Here is a 25,277-nt window from a genome sequence, read left to right as displayed (position 1 = left end):
GTGACTGCCTGGAGGGGTGGGATAGGGAGGGTGGGAGGGAGGGAGATGCAAGAGGGAAGAGATATGGGAACATATGTATAACTGATTCACTCTCTTATAAAGCAGAAACTAACACACCATTGTAAAGCAATTATACTCCAATAAAGATGTAAAAAAAAAAAAAAAAAAGAATATGTGACCAAAAACATATGTAAAAATTACAGGTTAAAACGAGACAGAATTTTTAACCTGGTCTGGCAAATATCTGAAGAGGTTAATACCCAGGGGTTAGCAGTGTATAGGGAAATCAACAACAACAACAACAAAAAAGAAGCAATGCTAGTTCATGAGTGTTGTCCATAGAACCCTGGTGGTTTCTGAGATTCTTTCAGGTGATCTGTGACGTTAAAACGATTTTTCATAATAGTACGAAAATGTTATTTACCATTTTTGCTATGTTGACATTTGCATTAATGGTGCAAAGGCAACAGTGGGTAAAACTGTTAGCACCTTAGTAAGAATCAAGGTGGTGGCACCAAACTGTACTTGTTGGGAACTGAACTGGCCAGTTTAAAATAAATGAAATAGCATTTTTACTTGAAAAAAATGACTGACAGACAAACTATGGTTACTTAGGTCTGGAAATCTTACATTTTTTCCCCCCAAATAAATGAACAGAGTCTTGCAAGGAGAACAGCTAATTTTTGTTGCCAAAATTCAAGCTTTCAATGAAAGTTAGAATTTTGGAAACTTGTATCTGCCACTGTGAACTTGATAACTTCCAGATAGTTAAAGATGTTCCTGATGAGCTCAGTGACATTAATGAAGCATTTCTGATATTATATAATGAAGTATGGCAACATTTGGAAGATATGAATAACTCAGTGAACTAACATTTTCCAAGTGACAGATACATGGCATGTTATCAAAACTGTGCATGAATTAAAGATCCATTCAAAGTGTAAGGAAAAACAATGGATTTTAATATAAAAAGTACACAAAGTTTATTGATATAACTGAAAATGCCACAGTGCTACTAAACTTTAAGAAATAACATGTCAAGTTTTGATATAGCATCAAAGACTTCATAATTATTTGAAATGGCTATTAAAATACTCCTTCCTTTCCCAACTGTATAGTTGTATGAAGACAAATTTTTCCTTTTATATTTCAACCCCCCAAATTGCAACAGATTAATTGCAGAAGCAGATAGGAGAATTCAGTTTTCCTCTATTAAGCCCTTATATTAATGAAATTTGCAAAAAATGTAAAACAATGCTATGCCTCTCACCAAAATTTCTATTTTTTTAAAATAGAGTTAAAAAAATGTTATGGGTGTTAGCAATGAGTGTTTTATTGTTATTTTTCAATGATTTAATAAGTTAAAATTTTTCATAGTCTTTTTTAATACAGTAAATACAAATAGATATAATCCATATAAACAAAAGGTCTTTGGGGTCTTTAATATTTTTTAAGAGTACAGAGGGGACATTGAGACAAAAGTTTGAAAACCACTGATATAATAGAAAGAATGTAAACTTGTTCTGAGGTGGTAGAACAATTGCCCTTGGAAAATTAGCTTTTATTTTCCTTCTCTTTAATAATGATAAACAAAGTCAATTTATCCCTTTTAGAATCTGGTGGAAAATTCCATAATAGACCATGTCAAAAATTAAATTAGTCTTATGATAAATTGCGTTGTGTGTTACTTAGTATATATCTGAATTATATTTAATGATTATAGCTTTAGAGTTTACAAATACTTATTACACAGGTTATATCCTTTTTTCTAGGCAATTCCATGAAGGTAGGTATTATATTCCTTATTTATATTAATAGAAGAGGAAATGGATTCTAAGAAGAAAAAGTGCTTTGTCCATCTGGAAAGTGCTAGAACAGAATCAAATTTAGGTCTGCTAACCTTATGTTCTCTGCTCTTTTTTCATCTTTGGATGGGAAAAAGTCTTTTTGGTTATCATCAGCATAGGCTATGCACTTCAGGTCTTGTACAGTAGGAACAAGGGCTAAGTATGGCCATCCCTTTTGGATCTGAGCAAGGATCTTGACTTCTCCCAGCCCATTTCCACTGCCTATAAATAAGGATTGTAGGAAATAATATATGCCGAGTTATGTGGAATAGTGCTTAGTATACATTAGGTCCTGTTATTATTATTTTTCCTACCTAGCATAACAGTGTAACCCTACACAAAGCCAGAGTAGCTTGGGTTTCACCCATATCTTAGGCCAAATATGAAAGGGCTCAGTCAATAAGACAGAAATAGATGAACAACATATAAAAAAGCTTCAGAACAATTGTGGTCCTGAACAGCAAAAACAGAAATGCAGTCTTTTCCAGGCTGGAAGCCAGAGGTCATTCTATATATGCTGTTGACCTACACTTCAACTCTGCATTCAAATTTAGAGGTGACCAGATAGGTCAATACATGTACAAGCTGTATGGCTTTGAGCAAGTTACTTAACTCCTCTATGCCTAAGTTTTCTCATCTGAGAATAATAACAGAACCTATCTCCTTGAGTTGTTGTGGGAAAAAATTTAACTAATACATGTAAAGTGCTTAGAACAGTGCTTGACACATATAATACTCAAATAAATAAAAGCTATTATTAGCTGATATCTTCCCTTCCTTCTGTCTCATCCTTCTTTCTTCCCTCTCTTCCTTCCTTTTCCTCCTCTCTCCCACCTCATCTTTTCCCTCCCTTCCTTCCTCCCTTCCTCCCTCCCTCCTTCCCTCCCTCCCTCCCTTCTTTCCTTCCTTCCTGGTTAACAGTGTGTAGCCACTAAGCAGTCTTTCTAGCAAGATTGTTCACCAAAGGTGGTTCAGAACCTCAGTCTTGAAGTTAACAATTTTTTTTGGACTGGGATTTAAAAATAGAACCTGGCGAGAAGCAATTCTTGCTGTGTCAACTTTTAGAAGGCTGTACTGAGAAAATCCAGCAGAGTTTTATTTTAAGAAGACCCTGAATGGCTTAGCTGCAGTTCATGGATACATCAGAACATCCCCTTGATGGTTTGCTTTCCTGTGAACCTAAAACAAACCAACAGGAAGAGTTCTGGCCTGACAAAGCCTCTCCCTTGCAAAAAGCCAACTAAACCGAACTCAGATGCTGCTGTCAAGTAAGTGGAGCAGAACCCCAGCAGTGAGCCTTCGCTGCTGACCCTTTTGAAGTTCACCTCTTTGTTAAATCTACTTTTAACACAAACTGTATTTTTTAAAGTGTGTTTCAGGGATGATGCAAAATATTAAGGATACAGGAAAAAAAATGACTACAGATGGTGGATTTGGAAAGTAGGTAGAGAAGGACTTTGGTTTGTGTTAACATCTGGGTCCTAGCCTTGTTTTTATCCCTTTTTTTTAGTGGGCTGGTTATCTCAACTCTTTTGAGCTCAGCTTTTCCACTTTCAGAATAAGGGTTTATACTAGATGATCTTTAATATCGTTGATTCTATGATTTCTTTTGAAACTACTGGGAAGCCAGTTAATTAGTAATTTTATAGCGATTAAGAAGAGGACCATTGTTAATTAAAGAAAGAAGCTAAGCCTAATAAAATATTGATATAACATTAATTCAAATACTGAGGAGGATTTAGGGTCTTCCACAAGCTGCTATGTACACTTCCTTCATATCTGTCAAACTCAATATTTCTTAATATAAGAGAAGACTGCATGCAACAAACTTAAGTCTCCATTCTGATGCAACAAATAGAAGTAGTTGAAATTGGATGTGAAAATATATTTCTCAAGAAAGAATATGTCAGTGCTTATCAACTTTAAGTGTATGTGTAAATACCTGTTCAGGAAAACTAGTCAGGCAACAAGGTATAGAATTCATTGAAGGGAGTGAAAAGTGGAGACACAAAAGTAGTTAGAGCCTAATCACAAGTAATAAACTTGAAAGAAGAGATCAGCAAAAGGAATGGAATTGCCAGTGTTTGGCAAGTTGGTGTTTATATAGAAATAAACTTAGATGTATATTCTTTGTGCTATTTTGGAAGATTCTTTACTGAAAAATCAGTAAAATGCCATTTCAAGATAAAACTTTAAAAGACAACTTTACATATTATGTTCCAAAGAATAGAGGATGGATTTGGAGTGGTTTTTCTGGCACTGATCTTGGAATTGACTGAATTCACTGGCATTTTTTACACAGGCCTCCAAGGAAACCAGTGGTAGGGGTAAGTCTGAGGCCATGGAACAGAACTAAGTTGCCTGGCTCTGTCGACTTTAGGCAGTCAGGGACCATGGCCTGCACTTGCCTTGTCTGTCCAACCAGCACCAACTGCAGCTTCTGATACCAAGCAAGCACTCAGTAAATATTAAAAGTTAATTGATTGATAAGGATCGGCATCCCCCATCCCATCTTAAATGACCATCGTACCCATGAAACCAACTGAATTAATCCAAACCAACCCACCCTTCCAGTTCTCTGTTATCATTTCCACAATTTTACTGAGTAATTTAAACTTGTAAAAAAGCATTCAAATTTGTTAAATCAAGTAGAACAGTTGTACTAATTCATATGTTAATATTAAAGATGAAATAATTGAATCACACAGAAAGGTTAAGTTACTTGTTCAAAGTTAAAATGAATAAAAAGTAGATCATGTTTGTCCTTAAGAACATAAACCATAACATTTTCCTTTGGGTTCCTAAATTTGACTAAGAGACACACACCCCTTCCTACCTTCACCTCCCAATACTTTCCTACTATTTATCGGGTTCCTAATATGCCCCAGTCACTGCACAACACTCAGGAGACACAGAAATGAATTAGGCCAGTACCTTGTCTTCCAGAATTTCATTAGATAAAATGATTTCCCAAAATTTCCCACTCCATTTTATTGTCACGAGATTTTCAATAGTCATTACAGAATTGCTTCTGGTGGTAAAGATCTTTGAAAATGTAACCAAATCAGTTTAAAAACTATAATTAAGCACATATGTTGTGCTTGGCATTATAGCAATGTAAAATTTAAATAAAATTAAATTTCTGTAATATTCAGACCTGTATACTACATGCAGCATAAAATATTACAAACATTTTACATTTGAATAGCACATTAGTGTTTACAAACTTCTTTCATTCATCTGCTTAATACTTATTGAACACATAGTTATTTTGTTCTCATGATAACCCTATGAGGTAATGATAACACTTACTGAGTATTTATGATGGGCCAGGCATACTCTAAGCATTTTACATGTATTTATTCACCTAGTTCTCACTATAACTGTATGACAACTTTATCACTTTCATATACAGATGAGGAAACTGAGGAAAAGAGAGGTTAAGTATTGAGAGCTTTCCCAAGGAAGAGCCAGGGTTTGTTCTACACAAATGTCCAGGTTCCACTCTTAGAGATTTTGATACAATTGGTCTGGGGTAGGCTTGGGCATCAGCATTATTTTTTAAAAGTAATCACTTAAAAACACCCCTCAGATGATTCCAATGTGCAGCTAAAGGTTGAAAATGACATGAGTGAAGTCAGTGTCCCCATGTAAGCAGTGGTTCACAATCAGAACAACTGTATTTCTGACTAACGTAAGAAATGATTAAATTTAGGGCAATCTATATCAGTCTAGAGACCCCATGAAATCCAAGAGTCTATTCTAAATATTAGGGAATTGGCTGAATTACAGAAGGCAGATTTATTTATTTTATTAAAAAAATTTTATTTATGGTTATTTTTGGCTGTATTGGGTCTTCGTTGCCGTGCCCGTACTTTCTCTAGTTGGGTCGAGTGGGGTCTACTCTTCGTTGTGGTGTGTGGGCTTCACAGGCTTCTCACTGCGGTGGCTTCTCTTGTTGCAGAGCACAGGTTCTAGGCATGTGGGTTTCAGTAGTTGTGGCATGCAGGTTCAGTAGTTGTGGCTCACGGGCTCTAGAGTGCAGCCTCAGTAGTTGTGGTGCATGGGCTTAGTTGCTTTGCGGCATGTGGGATCTTCCCCGACTAGGGCTCGAACCCGTGTCCCCTGCATTGGTAGGCGGATTCTTAACCACTGCGCCACCAGGGAAGACCTTAGAGGGCAGATTTATTAATGTCTACAACAGGGAGGTGAAGCACTGGGAAAAAAGAGCGTGTGGCTCCTGTTAGCACAGGTCTTTAGACTTTGCTGCTCCCTGTATTACAGCTGTCCAATAAAGTACAAACTGATATACTGAAATCCTTTTTGACACAAATTTCTAAATCTGGGGCTGAGCAGTTGGAGGGTTCTCCTATGTGTTGCATCACAGGATATGGTCAAGTGTAACCATCATTGCAGGCCTGGGTCGGGTATGTGAGATCAGAATGTTGGAGCAAAGACACAAGGCCAAGGTGACTGTATCCACTATAGACACATGCTATTGTATAACAGGTGGGTCCTCATAGCAGCTGGCAAGTTCTTATCAGCATTGCCACAAAGACTAAGCCCTTTGCCTGGGGCCTAACCAGAGCTGCTTTCTGAGATGTTTAAGACCTCAATATCTTTTCTTTCCATCCGTTCATCTCTGGGTCTTCATTTTGAGGTTCTTCCTTCTTGCCTATTTTTAGGAGAAAACATTGCCTGACAGGATGAAGCTCTTCACCTCTGGTTCAGATGTCATTTCCCTCACACAGATTTTGCTACTTTGCTTCACCAATTATTCTCTCACCTGCATCTTCCATCTCTCCCTCTCCCTCAGTTCTTTCCATCTGTGTATAAATGGGCAAAGCTCTTCTGCTGCCTAAATCATTTCTAAGATCATACTATCCTCCCTCTTTCTCTCTCTTTCGCTTCTCTCTAAAACTCACAGTATTTTTTTAATTCAAGAAAGTAAATCATACAAAGCATGTAACAAAGTATATTTATTTTAGTCATTTGCTTGATACCAACAAATCAAATCTAGACTATCCTGTCTCCTAGATATTTAATTGCCATTGTGTTTACTTATGAAACTAGTATACTAGATATTTGGTTTTGCTCTTAAAAAATAGAAGGAGATATGAATGATGTCACCTCCTGAGCCCTACTTATGTGTGAGACTTTGTGAGGAACGTGAGTGAATCCCACCCAGATAGTGCCCTCAGAGAGCAAGTAGTCTAGTGATTAAAATGAAGACAGAGTAGACATATACAAAGCAGATATGCTCTGAAGTGTTACTTGATATAATCTATTCTGCCCAGCCTCATAGAAGTATCCTGATTATTAGATTGTTAAAGGTTTATTCAAGCCATGTACAAATGAGAAAATGTAGAAGCAAACTTATTTAATTTCCATAGCTGAAAGGAACATCTAAAGAAAATTTAGTCTAACCTCTGTTCCCCCAACATTACAGATGGGAGAAAAAAATGAAGCTAAAGATTTAGTTGAGTGACTAAAAATCAACCAGTGTGTTTATCAAATAATGATTTTATGCCAGAGCTGGAGTAGGTAAACCAGGAGATGCAGTGGAAGTGTAACAAATGGTCATTTTGTCTCCATAGTTTTGCCTTTTCTAGATGTCATATAGTTGGAATCATACAGTATGTAACCTTTTAAGATTGGCTTCTTTCATTTAGTAATATGCATTTAAAGTTCCTCCATGTCTTTTCCTGGCTTGATAGCTCATTTCTTTTTAGCACTGAGTAACACTACACTGTCTTGATGTACCACCGTTTATCCATTCACCTATTGAAGGACATCTTGGTTGCTTCCAGGTTTTAGCAATTATGAAGAAAGCTGTTATAAATATCCCTGTGAATGTTTTTGTGTGAATGTAAGTTTGCAACTCTTTTGGGTGAATAATACCAAGGAGTGTGGTTGCAGGATCGTATGGTAAGAGTATGTTTAATTTGGTAAATCACCAAACTATCTTCCAAGGTGGCTGTACGGTTTTGCCTTCTCAACAGCACTGTATGAGAGCTACCTGTTGTTCCACATCCTCACCAGCATTTGGTGTTATCAGGGTTTCATAGGTGTATAGTGGTATCTTGTGATTTTATTTGCATTTCCCTGGTGACATGTGATGTGGAGCATCTTTTCATATGCTTATTTGCCACCTGTGTATCTCTTTGGTGAGATGTCTCTTAAGGTCTTTGGCCCATTTTTTTTTTTTAATCAAATTGTTTGTTTTCTTATTATTGAGTTTTAAGAGTTCTTTGTATATTTTGGATAATAGTCTTTTATCAGATGTATCTTTTGTAAATATTTTCTCCCCGTTCTGTGGCTTTTTCTAATTCTCTTGACATTGTCTTTTGCAGAGCAGTTTTTAATTTTAATGAAATCCAGCTGATCAATAATTTCTTATTTTGCTCATTTTTTTCCAGTTTTTTATAGATACAAAAATGATAAGGGAACAAAAAAAAATATATATATATAATGTTATACCTTGCTTTCTTGATTTAATATATTATGAGCTTCCTTCCTGTAAACATGCATACTTCTACAGCATCATTTTCAGTGGCTATGCAATGTTACATAGTTTATCACTAGTGATGGCCATTTTAAGTTTTTATTGAATTTTGTTGTCATCGCTTATAAAATAAGGCTTCAAACCATGTCCTTATAGCTACAGCTATGTGCACACCCTTTGGAGGGGGCTTGATAAATAACGTTAGCTATATTTATTTTTCGTTGTGCTCTCAAGCAATGATCTGTGAATTTGATTTGAAAACATTGTTTTAATCATTTTAAGTTAAATATTTTAAACATATGTGGATGTTGACAAATACTTTTTTTTTGCGGTACGCGGGCCTCTCACTGCTGCGGAGCACAGGCTCCGGACGCGCAGGCTCAGCGGCCATGGCTCACGGACCCAGCCGCTCCGCAGCATGCAGGATCCTCCCAGACCGGGGCACGAACCTGTGTTCCCTGCATCAGCAGGTGGCCTCTCAACCACTGCGCCACCAGGGAAGCCCGACAAATACTTTTATGGGATGATATAATAAGTGTTATTTTTATAGTCTAGCCTTTATTTTGTTTGTTTTTGTTGTTGTTGTTTGTTTTTGTGTTTTTTTGCTTGCGTACTCCTCCTGCCTCCCAATATATTCATATCGCCAAATATAGATACTATCCATCTCATTCATAATTAACAATGCAATATGTATTTTCTCTATTTTAGCCACAGTTATAGTCAAACACACTTATTTGTAGTTAAGTACATTTAATCATATACACATATATATTAGCTAAGATTGTCATTGCCTTACATCTTACAAATAATATATGACACTTCTCTGTGTCCTGTTTTTTTCTCTCACCATTATGCCTCATAAACAATCACCTAAATTAACCTTCGCAGCTCCAGTTCGTTATTTTTAAGGCTTGCATGTTATTCTAGGTATGGATGTACCGTGACCTTTCAACCATTTTTTAAAATGGGCATTCACTTGGTTCCCTCTTCCCCCTCAGTTCTGAACAATGTTGCAACTAGCATCTTTGTGCATGTTTTCTTAGGTTCTGGTTGTTTTAGTTCTATGGGATAGATTCCTAGGAGTAGGATTGCAGAATAAAAAAGTATACACAATTTTAATTTTAAAATTGTTTAAAATTTTGCTAGATCATAATTATATGATTATACCTTTCCTCCGTTCTTGAGAGCAATAGGTATTAACTGCTTTACATTTTTTTCTTGGTCTGATGGTTATAAAGTGATGTCTTTCATTTCCCTATAAGTTAATTTGAACATCTTTTCATGTTTGTTGACCATTTGGAGTTTTGCCCCTAGAAAGCCCCCCTTGTATCCTTTCCCCAGTTTTATGTTGGGTGGCTGGTCAATTTACTGGCAATTTGTGAGGACTTGGCTATTAACCCTTTGTCAGCTGTGTTGCAAATATTTTTCCAAACCTATATTTTTCTATCAGTATAACCCTTTTTGGGTGTATGTTCTTAATTTTTCTACCAAGAAATATATTTACTTCAGTTTCAAGTGCAGCTAGAACATTCAGCTGCCCTAGAATTGTAGAGAGGCCACCTAACACACAGTATTTTACAATAAAGACCGAGATAATGGCAAACATAATAAAACTTCCTTTCAGAACAATTTGACAAGTATAGTTAATAATCTTGCTAAATCAGGAAACAATTGCAATCACAATGCAGAATGTCCCATAAAGATCTAAATTATCTTATATTTTAATAGCATGTTAAATCTGGAGGGCATATTATCTTTAGACAAATCTTCATTCATTTCACAGGCTAGGAAAGTACGATAGATGAGACCAAACAGTTTCTATTTTCAAACAGAGAAAAGAGTGATATAAATCTAATCCATTCTGAGTTATTAGCAGAGATGTAAACTGACACAATTCAGGTGAGTATTTGGAGCCTGGCCTCAAATAGCTATTGAGACTTTTTTTTCTAAATAGAGCCAGAAGTCTTGGCAGCTCTGTAAACAAGTTGATTCAGAAAACTCAGTCTCCAAAAGGAGCTTAGCTCAGTCCATTCTACTATGCGAAACACAGAAAACACCTGGGTCTTAATCCTTTATTAGAACAATCTGTATTATGCCCCATGCTTACGTGTTACTGAATGAGGAGTATATTAGGTTTTAAGAAAGACTGTCTAATTTCTGTGGCCTCAGACTGTGCACTGAAAACAAAACAAAAACAAACAAACAAACAAACCACCCTAAACTTCCATACATTTTAATACCAAGCTGCAGAGAACCAAAATACTATAATTATTTGATTAAATTTATATTATTGATATTTTAATCTTTCAAATAAAGTGTCCAAACCTATGTAAACCAAAAAACCATATATATAGGCCTTCATTATTTTAAAGATTTAATAAAAATAAAAACTTTAATAAAAATAAACCTTTTCATATCTAAAAGCTCCTGAGGCCTCAGATCTTTTATTAAAGTTCAATTCTACAGTACAGCTGTTTCTCAATTTGGCAGATAATTTTATACATTTTAAATGAAAATGTCATAAATTTAACCTAAAAATTTTCCAAGAAGGACAAAAGACAAATAAATAATAATTATATCTTACCTAATGCTCCTTAACAGGCTACTTTGGCTCCCTTTGGTTTCTAAAATGATAATATTAAAAAAGTAGTTAAATTTCTCAAAATCTAGTAGAAATCTGTTCTGTAAATAAGTGAAGAGAGTTTACACAATAATGATTTGAATTTAAAAATGAGGCATGTGAGGTAATGCTCTAGCAAGTGCTACTGACCACTGCTTTTATCCCAATCAGTATCCCCCTTGACTATTTATACAGAGAATCTTAACGTTTTTCTTTTCCACAAGAGATCTGACAATTTCAGTTATAAAGAGAGAGTGCTATTTGGAAGCGCCTTTCCAATTTGGAAGTAGTATTATTTGAGTAGTACGAGTTTACAAAGGTCATCCTATAAGTTTATTTTTTGCTCTTGAACTGCTTAAATAAACCTTGGCTAGAAAATTAAATCCTGAGAACCTTATCAGCGAATTTCTGTGGTCCTTAAACTTAGACCATAGAGACCTCTGTTTAGAGACCTCTGTTGCTAGGTGTATAGATGGTCAAATTTAGTAAAAGCATTTCAGATGATATTTTCACAGTTTTATATTCATGATAGCCAAGGAAAATTCATTTTAAATTATTGATTAAAAATATTTACTGTATTTACCATTTGGTAAAATCTGGAAATGAGAATGGAGACTCAAATTGCAGATAAAGTGTTTTAGTCAAGCTAAAGGAAACTATTAATATATGTGGTTCACAAAATATTAACATAATGTCCATAACTACTAGGTATATTAATATGAATGAAAATGATATCAGAACTACACTGGGACCCAAATAAATACCAAACAAAATGAAATGGAAATTTGATACTGAGCTATCTTAACCTGTTGTTTTTTGCAGAGATTCAGTCTCGCTGCATCAAAACTACCTGGATTTTTGCTAAAAATGACATCCCTGGGCTCCATCCAGGATACTGAAATCAAACCTCTGGAATGGGGAGCTGTGCTTTCAAAAGCACTCCAGGTGGACTTCTTATGCATTCAAGCATGAATATCAACGACTTTGACAAAGCAGACTATCCAGCTGACTTCATCAGCTGTTTGATCTGAATCACTCTATAAGGATTTGAATAAAAGAAATGCAAAATACAGACTGGAATTATCTAAAACTTAGGTATTTCAGATAAACCAGACTAGTTACAATTTTGCTTAATATTTTTGTAAATGCAGGATCTAGATTACATTAATTTTATGAAATCTGCCAAAGGCTTAAAAAATGTTTTTAAAATAAAATTTTAGCTCATGAACTTATTGTGTTAATATTTTTTTCTTATTGTGTTAATATTTAAGCATAAAACGGTAACATTTTTTCTTAATATATGTAGAAGGACAGTGTAATCTTTCTGATTGGAAGAGAAATAATGTGTTAAAAATAGGCATTGAAAATGGTGAGATTATAATGAATTGTAGGAACCCATCATGTGTTATTTAGTTGAGGTTCTCACTAGATTTAGATCTGATCTCTGGAAATGGGGAAACATATATTGAATTTTACGATCTTTACTGTCCTTTTAAAGCTAAGGAGATCATGTCTTTCCTCTGCTCAAACTCTTCTAGTAGTTTTTTTTTTTGACTCATATTTAGAATAAAATCCAAAGTCCTTATGGTTTAGACTTGCACTGTTCAATACAGTAGTTCATCACATATATCTAAGTACATTTTAATCAGTTAAAGTAAAATAAAATTAAAAATTCATTTTCTCACTTAGAGTAGCCATATTTCTAGAGCTCAATAGCCACATGTGGTCAGTGGCTACTGTTTTGGGCAGTATAATATGTGGAGGATTTTCATCATGGCAGCAAGTTCTGTTGGGCAGAGCTAATCTAGAAGTCTCTGCATGATCTGGTCTTTTCTTGCCTTGGTTACTTTACCCTTTACTTCTTTTCACCTGCTCACTCAGCTCTAGCAACAACTGGCTTCTTGCTAGTCTCAGACATCCCAAACTGGTCCTGCCTCAGGGCTCTCCCACTTGCTATTCCATCCACCTAAAACACTGTTCCTCCAGATATTCACATCTCACCTTAGGTCTCTGCTCAAGACACCTCCTTGGAGAGTGCTGATCTAAGTATCATCCACATTATTCTTTATGCTTTTATCCTGCCTTATTTTTCTTTCCAGCGCTTGTCACCGCATTATATAGTTGTCTTTCCTTTTTCCATCTCTCTCTCACTGTAATTTCTATGAGATCAGGGTCTTTGTTTAGTTTACTTCTATACGCCTGGCCATAGGCATATGGAAGTAAACTATATGCCTATTGTTTACTCCAGTGGTTTTCCACAGAGGGTGATTTTGCCCCCAGGGGATATCTGGCAAGGCCTAGAGACAGTTTTGATTGTCAGAACTGGGAGGGTGCTACTGGCATCTAGTGGGTGGATGGAAGGGATGCTGCTAAACATCCTACAATGCCCAGGGAAGCCCCGCACAACACAGGATTAATTATTGGGCCTAAAATGTTAACAGTACTGATGCTGAGAAATTTGTGTTGACAAATTTCTCAAATATTAATTATCCACTGAAAATATATAACCACTACTCTGTTGGGGCAAAAGTGAATCACAGGTGTGGTTTACCAAATGACTCAGCAACTAATATTTTCTCCTAGTTCACTTATGTTTAAGGCAAATGAAATTAAAATATGTCTAAAACTGATATTCTTCAGCTAACTGCTTTCGCATCTGTACACTTTCTCATCTGCATACAATCTTATACTTTCATCTGTATAAAAATGTTATTTCATTTAAGAACTTCAATAATATCCTCTTTTTTTCATCTTTGCCATATTTCATTGTCCCAAATGTCTTTTCCTGTGTATATTTTGTGGCACTATTATTAATTTAGTGTGATTCATTGAAGTATTAAAAAAATTACTCCTTTTTAACCTTCCTTATAAACTGGGTTAAATAATAACAGAGAATTGGCAAGGAGTAGTGGACAGGGTGCTGGTCAATAGGATACCTGTGTTCAATACAGGATCCTCCACTGGTTAGCTTATGTGCCCTCGAGCAAGATGTGCCATTTAACTAAGATGCAAAAGTGACAGCACCTCACACAGGGCTGGACACAGTAAAAGACTGCATCCATCCACATCCTCCCTTCTGTCCAGTCAATACTCTGTGAACTACATGAAACTAACACACCTTGAAAAACTTCCTTGGCGATCTCCACCTAAAACAAGGTTAGTTGTCAATTACAGTGTATTACTGAAATCCAAACCATGGAGATTCTAAAAACTCTCCGGGAAATGAAACATCAAAGGCAAAGTTGGATTAGAAGTTCCTTCATATCTTTTTGCTGCTGAGAGAAAAGCTTTTAAGCATTAATGGTGATTTAGCTATTCAGAGCAGGTGGCTTCATTATCTTAAAATGTGTCAAATTACACTAATTACCAAAAAGGGCAATGTAAGCTATATTATAAGAAAACGGTAGCATCCTCTCCTAAAAAGATGACTGGGGAAATGCACGTGACTTATGGTTTCTAAGATACCTAATAATTCAGAAGTTGCCAAGCATTTGGATAATGTGACCTTTTTCTCCTTCCCAACTTTTGCCATTATAGAAAATTATAAAGAGCATTGTTTAGAACGTCTTTGTGATAATTTGCTTCAGTGACTTTAAAGGAAATAGAATCCTTGATTTTGAATGCAAATAAGATGTAGTTTGCTGATGCAGTCTTTTACTTCTCATGACTGCACTGTAAGTTTCAATTCTTGAGTGATCCCTTACTCGCTCTTTTGTCCCTTCCTTCCTCCCCCTTCTCTTTTTATCCTTTTCAAAGAAATAACAACAGACCACATTTAAAGGGCTATTTTTTAAACTCCAGAAGACTGAAAAGAGTAAGAGTTTTTCAAAGGCAAAGAGAAACCAGGCGCTGAACTTTGGAAGGCAAGAATGATGACGAGCATAGCTTCTTAGCACTGCCTGTCTGCGAAGAAACCATAAAATTCAATATCTAACTTGGCAGCTGGAATCCTTATAGAAAGAAACAATCCTACCCCTTTAATTTTATTTTCTCCTCTCATCATCTTATGGCAATTTGTCTAGTGGAAGAGAATCATGGAGCCTAAAATAACTTAATTTTTAAATGGCTTTATATCCATCACCTTCATGGTAATCCCATTTGCCCCAGGTTTGGTAAACAGCCCCTCACAGAGTAGTGATACAATCTGTAATTAGACTTTTAAAAACTACTCTGAGATGAGCAAGGAAGAAAAGCATTCTCAGTTTAATTTACTTGTAAATGTTATGATAATAGAAAGATATTTTGCCTTATTGATATTTTAATGCTAACATCTATCAACAACGATATATTTAAGGTTACCTGAACACTAGCATAAAACAATATGCAATAAGTAGAGTATTTTTGTACAATCTTTTTATGAGAAAGAGGTAAATAATCTCCCTCTCTCACCATCTCTATCACAACAAACTGATAATAGAGATTTCATTAAATATAAATAAATGACTATATAAATAAAAGGAAAGCAACAACCCCAAATTGGTAGGTTTTGTTTTGGAGTCAGTGCAATTTAAGCCTAATATCTTCTTTAGAAGAATTATATGATTACAATACTCAGCAAGGAGAACTGATGTTTAAAATGTTGTCCCTAGTTCAGGTCTACCAAAAAATAGTTGAATTATGTTTAAGTTTATGTTTAACATGCTTTATTTAGTAAGATGATGACATAAAAATAGACAAAAGAATTCAACAATAAGGAGGAAATAAAAAGGTTAATGAACTTCATTTTATGGAATATATATTATGCAATAGAATGATAAATTCCAGCAAATGGAATATATAGCATACATGGGAAGAATATATTAAATTACCTATGGTAATCCCTTTTAAATGTTTTTATTTTAGTGAAGATTTTCTGACTTTATATGATCAAACTATTCTTTGGGATGCAGAGTTAATTTTTAAATGTATCTCTCTGAATCACAATGAAAAATCAAGTACTCATTCCATGGAGCTAAAAAAGAATAGAATTCTATTCACAATTATGTTACTAAGGGAATTTCTTTTTTAATTATTCAGCAATCTTCAGTAAGAAATTGCAAATGGTTCTCAATTGAGCTTTCTGTAGCTTTCATAGCAGTACCTTTTTCTAGATTGTTTTCATTTTAGGAAGAATGATCAGCTTTGTTCCCTTGAGTAAATTAGTATTTATTTTTATATAATTTAAGATGTAAGAATGACTTTATACAAATATAAAACTATAAATGCTTGATTTTTAATAAAGAATATGCACAACAGTGTATTGTCCAGGATACATTTAGTCATGTTCAAGTATTAACTGCAACATGTATGAGTGTAAGTCTCTGTGTCTGTGCATGCACGTGTACGTTTAAAATTCTCAGTACTTTAGTCTGAAGTTAGGGAGCCTGATTCCTCCGGCTTCATTTTTCTTTCTCTGGATTGCTTTGGCTATTCGGGTCTTTTGTGTTTCCATTCAAACGGTAAAATTTTTTGTTCTAATTCTGTGAAAAATGCCGTTGGTAATTTGATAGGGACTGCATTGAGTCTGTAGATTGCTTTGGGTAGTATAGTCATTTTCACAATATTGATTCTTCCAATCCAAGAACATGGTATCACTCTCCATCTGTTTGTGTTGCTATATGACAAAGCTACAGTAATCAAAACAGTATGGTAATGGCATTAAAAACAGAAATATAGATCAATGGAACAGGATAGAAAACCCAGAGGTAAACCCATGCACATACGGTCACCTAATCTATGGCAAAGGAGGCAAGGATATACAATGGAGAAAAGACAGTCTCTTCAATAAGTGGTGCTGGGAAAACTGGATAGCTACATGTAAAAGAATGAAATTAGAACACTCCCTAACACCATACACAAAAATAAACTCAAAATGGATTGAAGACCTAAGTATAAGGCCAGACACTATAAAACTCTTAGAGGAAAACACAGGCAGAATGCTGTTTGACATAAATCACAGCAAGATCTTTTTTGATCCACCTCCTGAGGTAATGAAAATAAAAACAAAAATAAAAAAATGGATCTAATTAAATTCAAAAGCTTTTGCACAACAAAGGAAACCATAAACAAAACAAAAAGACAACTCTTAGAATGGGAGAAAATATTTGCAAATGAAGCAACTGACAAGGGATTAATCTCCAAAATAAATAAAAGTTCATGCAGCTCAATATCAAAAAAAAAAAAAAAACAAATAACCCAATAAAAAAAATGGGTGGAAGATCTAAATAGACATTCCTCCAAAGAAGACATACAGATGGCCAAAAAGCACATGAAAAGATGCTCAACATCACTAATTATTAGAGAAATGCAAATCAAAACTACAAGAGGTATCACCTTACACCAGTCAGAAGGGCCATTGTCAAAAAATCTACAAACAGTAAATGCTGGAGAGGGTGTGGAGAAAAGGGAACCCTCCTAAACTGTTGGTGGGAATGTAAATTTGTACAGCTACTATGGAGAACAGTATGGAGGTTCCTTAAAAAACTACAGAAATAGAACTACCATATGGCCCAGCAATCCCACTCCTGGGCATATACCTGGAGAAAACCATAATTTGAAAGGATACATGAACCCAAATATTCAATGCAGCACTATTTACAATAGCCAGGACATGGAAGCAACCTAAATGCCCATCAACAGAGGGATGGATAAAGAAGATGTGGTACACCTATACAATGGAATATTACTTAGCCATAAAAAAGAACAAAATAATGCCATTTGCAGCAACATGGATTGTCATACTGAGACATACTAGAGATTGTCATACTGAGCGAAGTAAGCCAGACAGAGAAAGACAAATATCATATGATATCGCTTATATGTGGAATCTTAAAAAAAAGGGTACAAATAAACTTATTTACAAAACAGAAGTACAGGCACAGATGTAGAAAACAAACTTATGGTTTCCAGGGGATAAGGGGGGGCTGAGGTGTACACTTTGCTGTACACCTGAAACTAACACAACATTGTAAATCAACTATACTCTAATAAACATTATTTAAAAAATAAAATTTTCAATACTTTAATTTTTCTCACCTTCAGATTAGGTCTCAGTAACTCAAAATGATGGCAAAGAACGTTTTTTGGGGATAAAAAAACTTAATCCTCACCTTATTCTTTAAGAATACATAAGTTTATAAGTTTTACTATATTTAAAATTTTTACTTTTATTATAAAATTCCTAAATTCATGTCTTAACCTTTATCATTTTAATACTTGTTTTCCATAATTTTTGGATCACTTGCTAAGACTATTAGTCTTGATTCTACTTGGTATCTTTAACTATAGCTTGGAACTACAAAGCATTCCCTTAGAACTTCATTTCCAGAGAGAGTTAAGTTCAATAAGGTATGTGACATGCTTAGTAGAATGCCTGGTATATAGTAAGCATCCTGTAAAGGTTGGCTATTTTGATATACTCTCATTCCTCTCTTTGAAACTGTCCCATCCTCTCCTCACTGGCCTCCTGGCCTCCACTCTTACCCCCTTCACCAATCCATTCTCCATTGTTGCAGCACTGTGTCCCTTGTTTACCCTCTATGGCTCCCCATTGCCCTCAGCACAAAGTCCATGATCTTCACCATGGTCCACGAAACTTCATACCAGGTGGACCCTGCCCATTTGTCCTCTCTCACCCCTCATATTCAATTTGTGAGCCGTGGACACATTTTCATTGCCCTCTCTCGCCAGCCTCTTGGGGCCTTTCCTCCTTCCCTCACTAACTCTGGCATGTCCCTTAGTTCTCAGTGAGGGCCTTCCTCTGGGAAGGCCCCTCTGACCCTGCATCCCACTCAGGTATGATTTAGGGCCCTTCCCTGTGCTCTGGCACTAATCTGCCTACTCCAGGAGGCTCTGAAGCCCACAGCTGCCTCTGGCTGCTCAGTTCCTAGCACTTGGGTGGCACACAGCAGATAATTGGAATGAAATGTAATTAGCATTTCATGGTATCCTGAGGATATTCAGATCCAATTACAGAAAGAATAGTCCAGGAAAAATGACTAAAAATTAATAATTATCATATTGTGAATGACTTTGTATTTCTTTCTTTCTTTATTGTCCAAATTTTCTACAATGACCATGTATGACTTCTACGATCAGAAACAAAAATCTTAATTTTTAATTGCCCCTTAAGTTTTGTTGAACTTCTCTACATGTCTGTTTATCACATTCCATTGTGAACTGCCAGAACTGCCAGTATAGACTGGTGGCATTGAGAAATCTTAGCATCATCGGATGGGAAATGTGATAACACATCCAAGCTTATGACCTTGAAGAGTCTGAGAGCAGAATGAAAATTAATGAAATATGTTTTATGTTTTCTGTGACATATCAGCAGGTCTCCCTTAGGAAATTATTAGTTGAGGAAGGAACCATCCTTCTGATTCTGTGCTTCAATTAAGGGACAATGTACAATGTGCGTGACTTTAGTGCTAAGAATAGGCAAAGAAAGGAGACTCAAAATTCCCAAATTACAGGCATGCAGAGCTATTACAGGCATGCAGAGCTATTACTTCAAATAAAATTATAAAATAAAATTTTAAAATTATAAAACAAACTCATAGGTTATAGTTTCCAGAAAGCATGTTGGAAATTTAAATCTGGGAACTTGTTAGAAAAACAAAACAAAAACAAACAAAAAACCACAGAAAGTAGTCTGGCTTAACAGAAGCTAAACTCTTTTTTTCTTTTTTATAAATTTATTTATTTATTTAATTTATTTGGCTGCACTGGGTCTTTGTTGCTGCACACGGGCTTTTTCTAGTTGCGATGAGTGGGGGCTACTCTTTGTTGTGGTGCGCTGGTTTCTCATTGCGGTGGCTTCTCTTGTTGCAGAGCACGGGCTTTAGGTGCGCAGGTTTCAGTAGTTGTGGCACGTGGGCTCAGTAGTTGTGGCTCGCGGGCTCAGTAGTTGTGGCTCGCGGGCTCTACAGCACAGGCTCAGTAGTTGTGGTGCACGGGCTTAGCTGCTCCGGGGCATGTGGGATCTTCCCGGGCCATGGATTGAACCATGTCCCCTGCATTGGCAGGTGGATTCTTAACCACTGCGCCACCAGGGAAGTCCCCAGAAGCTAAACTGTTAGGTCATATAAGGATACTCTTAAAAATGCGTAATAAAAAAGGGTGCTCTATCTTATATAACCTTATTGAAAAAATAAGACAACTCTCTTCCATTAAATTATTTCTTCTTCTGGGAGGGGAAAAAACCCAACCACCCTGAAATCTGAATCGGGATTATTATGGTAATTTTGATCTCGCAATTGCAGCTATTTCACAAAGGCTCTTATTTCATCCCTGCACTGTACTTACCATAATATGCTGGCTACATGTAAACATCAGTGTATTCTTTCCATTATTTTAAAACCATTTTACAGCATCAACATAGAGTATAAACGTGAATAAGGTATATTCCTTTCAAGTAAAGGATCTGAGAGGTGAACACAAATAACAATAACCCACTTGTAAAAGTGCTGTGAGAAAGGAACGGATGTAATGCTATGGGGATTCCAGGTGGAAAGGGCTCTGTCTTCTTCCTTAGCAGAGCCTTGGAGAAATGCTTTGCTGAAAGATGAGCTGGCTCTGTAATCCCCTTGAGGACAGGACCATACCTCATTCATCTTTGCATTCTTTGCTGCTAACACTCCAATAAATGCTTAAAAATTCTTGTTTAATAATATTGTACACAAGTGGGTAGACTCTGGAGCCAGATTTTCTGGGCTCAAATTCCATCTTTGCCAAGTTAGAGAATGAGATACTGGAATTTAATTATAATATACAGAAAATGTGTTTTCTCCAAAATAAGGTGTTTTTTTTGTCTTTGTTTTGTTTTAAATTATGATGTAATGTTATACACTACCTGTTCTCTGTATAACCGAATAAGAAGAATAAGCTCCATTCATGGTACAGGCATCCGTAATTGTCTCACACAGTGAGATGTTCTTTAAAGTGCTAATCATCCTGTCTTATTAAAAACCCAAACAAAGCAGCAACCCTGATGTCTTACTGTATTGAACTAGAATTTCAGAGTTGGAGGGGCCCTCAGACCATTCTGTATGTTAATTTCCTCGCTATTCAGGTGAGGAAACCAAATTGTAGAGAGGACTGTAGTTAGAAGAATGGAAGACAATGATAAGAGAGATTTGAAACAAATTGTTGGGACTTTTCTCTTGATGCATAGGCACTTAATCAGTGTATAATAAATAAAAGAGTAAACATGGAATGAATAATCAACGTGTGAAATTACAGAAAAATATAATGGAGGTATTTGAGCTTAAGTTTATAAAGACAGAAAAATAATGGCTAATAGTGATTTAGACAACAAATGGGCATAAGTAAGCAGGGAAAAACATTCCTTTCCATAAAAAGCAAGAAGTAAAGGCTATAATACCACCACCAACAACAACATGTAATATCTCATCTTTTTGTCCTTGATTCTATCCTTCATTTTATTCTAGTACCTGAATCTCATCCCCAGGAAAATGTGGGAGGTCACACCACAGTGAAGAATGACTTTGACTGATGGTTAGATCATAGCATTCAACGTTTTATATAAATCCTCACTGGTATTTCTACTATTTAAGTTAACTTCCTATTAACTAGATGTCAGCTCAGTGCTTTGAAATATTTTTTTGATATCTATATCCATTTCTCTCTGTATATGAATGTTCATGATCCTGTCTTTAAGGAATTTCGATTTAAAACAGATGAAATGCACAAGGTGCTAACACGGAACTCCTATCCTCAAGTGACCTTTAATTTGGTTGTTTAATTTGTCCTTGAATATATCTAGTTAGGTTATCTGTCCAGGGAAGAACAACATAGAAAATGATTGCTGCTTTGTCTCTCAAGAGAAGCAGGTGTGTCCCACTAGAGCAGCCAGAGCCAGGGTTAGTTCCGGAAGTGCTGTGCGCCAGTAAACGCCTGGTCTTGCCCTTTACTCTGAGCTGAAGGATGCTGAGCTGCCAAGGTCTCAGACAGAGGACTGCTGGTGGATTTTTTTAAATCACTTTTAGGATGTAAATATTATATTTAGTTTTAAAGTATTTTTCTTAAATGTTGCTGTTTATTATTTTATTTAATTTATTTCCATCAATGTCTGAACACTTTTTATAGATATAAATAATTTTGCATTTATCCTCTGAGTTGTTTTCTTTGTTAATCAATACCTAAATCAATGGGAATCCTGAAGAATAGAGCATTACTGATTCATGAAGAAAAATATTTAACTTAAAATCTTATTTCGAAAATTTTTATTGTAAAAAGTAATTAATGTTCATTAACATGTTATATTTATATATGAAGTTATTATTCCACAGCGAAATTTTATACTGGGTTAACTTCTATAAAAGATTTTCTCTAGTGGGTAAATTGCTGTGTCATGATAAAAGGAAAAAAAGATTTGTTTATAGACTTGAGACTAATTTTTTGTATGAAGGAAATCAGGATAACTACTATATCACTATATTTTTGACTTTTGAATGAAGTGGCAGTTTACCAAACTCAAAAGTTTACCTATCCCTAGGCAGAAATACCTTTAATAATTTTCTCTCTGCTGTTTTGGGAAAGGGACATTTTTTCTCGCATAACATCTAGGGTATGAAATAAAAACAAAAAAATGAATATATGGATTACTAATTCAAGCCCCAGGATGGCTTCACAGATTTCTCTCCCTTTTTACATTTCTAAAATGTGTTTTAAAGCTGTGGTCAGTAAAAACCTACCATTTTCAACCAAGAAAAAGATTTAAACTATTATATTTGATTGGGGACTATTTTTTGACACCTAATTCAAAACACTGTAAATATGGTTTACTAATTTACTCTCAAACTGAGTATACTACTTCTGTAAGTCATGTGCAACTGAGCCATATTTTTAAATGCTTATTTTCCATATACTTCACATTTAATTATATTGCCTTGTAAAATTCTTGAATTGTTTCCTTATTTTATTTAAATCTGATCTTGCTATGTAAGTTTTCTTGTGTCTTTTCAGATAAATTAAAAACTCCCTAAGGAGAAGGAGTATCATAAAGCTTCGTTTCCATAAAAAGAGGTGCTCAAAAATATTTGATAACGAATGAATGACCATTTACTTCTAACAACACAACTTAGATATACGCCTTTCAGAAATGTTTAGTTTCAGAGAAAGGAATCAGGTTTCAAAATAAAGAAAAAGTAAGATGAGGAATGAAGACTCAGGGTACGTGGATATCAGATTTGCTGAAGAGATCTATTTTTTATTCTGCTATGTTTCTTGGATTTTATTTTAGCACCAACAGTTTCAAAATCAGATAAGATTTCCTGGGAGTGTGGCCAGAAAATAAATTGGATTTCAGTCATTTATATTATTATGGTTTTACAGCGTGTCAGGTACTGTATGGAACATATACACTACCTGAGAATCCCCTTTTCCTCCAAAGGTTGTGCTCTGATTTCACACCTAGATACCATATACCTTATATGAATAAAAACAAAACACATGTACCAATTGCTGTTATGATTAGTTTTATACTTGCATTTTTTCCATCATTTGGTAGGTCTGTGTTAACCTTATTATTAAATGGGCTGAAGTTGTTTTGGCCAGTGTGTAGTTCCTGCAAGCATATTTTAAAGGAAATAACACTAACTGTAGCATTGGGAAGCTAGTCCTGGCTTTGCCACTAACAGTTGTAACCGACAATTACCAGAAATGCTAAGTAACTAACAATCTGTGCCTCTGTTAGTGACATGATCTTTCCTTCTGACTTGACAACAGTGTCATGAACATAAACTACGCTATAAATCAGAACATGATTTTCTTTTTTTAGTGAGAGGTTCTGGTTAAAGACAATACAAACACTTGTGACTGTGCAGCTCTTTCCAAACTTGCCTTTTGTTTGGTCTGTTTTTAGCGGGGGAGGAGGAGAGCTTCTGTTGACCTGGAGACCTCGACCGCTGGGATAGGAGACTGGCTGCTGCTCTGAAGAGCAGCAGACACTTCACAGAAGGCTTGAGGTACAGCATTTAGACTGTTCCCAACAAGTCTGTCGCCCACGCCTGCCTGCCCTGGCTGGTGACATCCAGTTGCTCTGCTTCTCAAAGGGCTCCCCTTGCCTCTGGAATGGCTCTTGGAGATTGTTGCAGATTCAATTTATTCAAGTTGTCTGGGATATTTGTTGTGATGCAGGACAGCATGGCTAGAGCTTCTGGGTTGCTCTTTTTTTTTTGTGGTACGCAGGACTCTCACTGTTGTGGCCTCTCCCGTTGTGGAGCACAGGCTCCGGACGCGCAGGCTCAGCGGCCATGGCTCACGGGCCCAGCCGCTCTGCGGCATGTGGGATCTTCCCAGACCGGGGCACGAACCCGTGTCCCCTGCATCGGCAGGCGGACTCTCAACCACTGTGCCACCAGGGAAGCCCTGGGTTGCTCCTTTAAAGGCATTTTGGAGCCTCAGAATTCAGTGTAACCAACACATTTTACAGTCAGGTGTGAATGGTCAATAAGAAGAAAGCATTTCTTCAAGCTCTATGTATTGGTGTCTATTTTAATTGTGTGCACAAGGGGGTGGGAAGTGAGAATGAAGAAGCAACAAATGATCTTTTCCATTACTAAGTGGGGTAGCATCCTACAAGCTGTGGACAGGGCCTTCGAATGGATCAAATAGACTATTTAAAGCCATACAGAGTCATAGTTGGGAATAAAGTCAAGAATTTGAACTCTAAGTCTCTGGATTTTTAAGTTTTTATGTAGATTGTGATTCACTTGTACAATTATGCTTACTTAAAGGATGCATGGATAAATGCGTAAACGTTCACCCCATCTCATCATCTTTTTTTGTTCTCTAATAAGTCAATGTTAGTCAAAAACTTTCACTGCCCACAGATATTAAACTTGCTAGCTTCCTATAAAAGAGAGCTCCTAGCTCTGGTTAGAGTTTTAGTTTCTGATCTCTACTTTTGACTTACAAGGTCACCTTATTTTAAAATTTCAAAATGGCAAGCATAGCTTTAGGGTCTAGTTTCCCATTTTTATTCATCATACTTGTTCCTCCAATTCTCTCTAAGTGGGTATAGCAAAGGCAGTTTACAAAGGATCTGCAGCTGTATCAGATGAACAGCACACCAATTATCTACAATTCTTTGGGGTTCACTGAGGAAATGAGAGAGATAAACGGAAAAACAACACGTCTCACTGCAACTAACTTAGTCCACTAATTGGTTTGAGGATATAATTTCCATTATGATAACCTTACTTTAGAATTTTTTAAAAAAGGAAGTGCTAGTCTGTGTTTTAATGAGACACTGTATTAATTGTCTACTGTGAGCAACCCTGTAACCTTAATAATAGAAAGG

The 25,277-nt window shown here is 35.9% G+C and overlaps 1 protein-coding gene across 4 annotated transcripts in view; it reads right to left on the bottom strand.

The window, feature by feature from the left end:
• The window catches only part of PEX5L (peroxisomal biogenesis factor 5 like), a 250,898-nt gene that overhangs the window by 205,224 nt on the left and 20,397 nt on the right, over window positions 1-25,277 (bottom strand). Inside the window, exon 2 of one of the 4 annotated variants that reach the window (XM_060298388.1) lies at window positions 10,937-10,976. The exons of the other annotated variants lie outside the window; for them this stretch is intronic. The gene's annotated coding sequence lies outside the window, so the exon portion shown is untranslated. The remainder of the gene's footprint in view (window positions 1-10,936; window positions 10,977-25,277) is intronic. 4 annotated transcript variants of the gene reach the window in all.

This window comes from Globicephala melas, chromosome 4, assembly GCF_963455315.2.
Source record: "Globicephala melas chromosome 4, mGloMel1.2, whole genome shotgun sequence".
Classification (NCBI taxonomy): Eukaryota; Metazoa; Chordata; class Mammalia; order Artiodactyla; family Delphinidae; genus Globicephala; species Globicephala melas.
The sequence above is the reverse complement of the archived record's forward strand: the minus strand, read 5'-3'. Positions and strand labels throughout refer to the sequence as shown.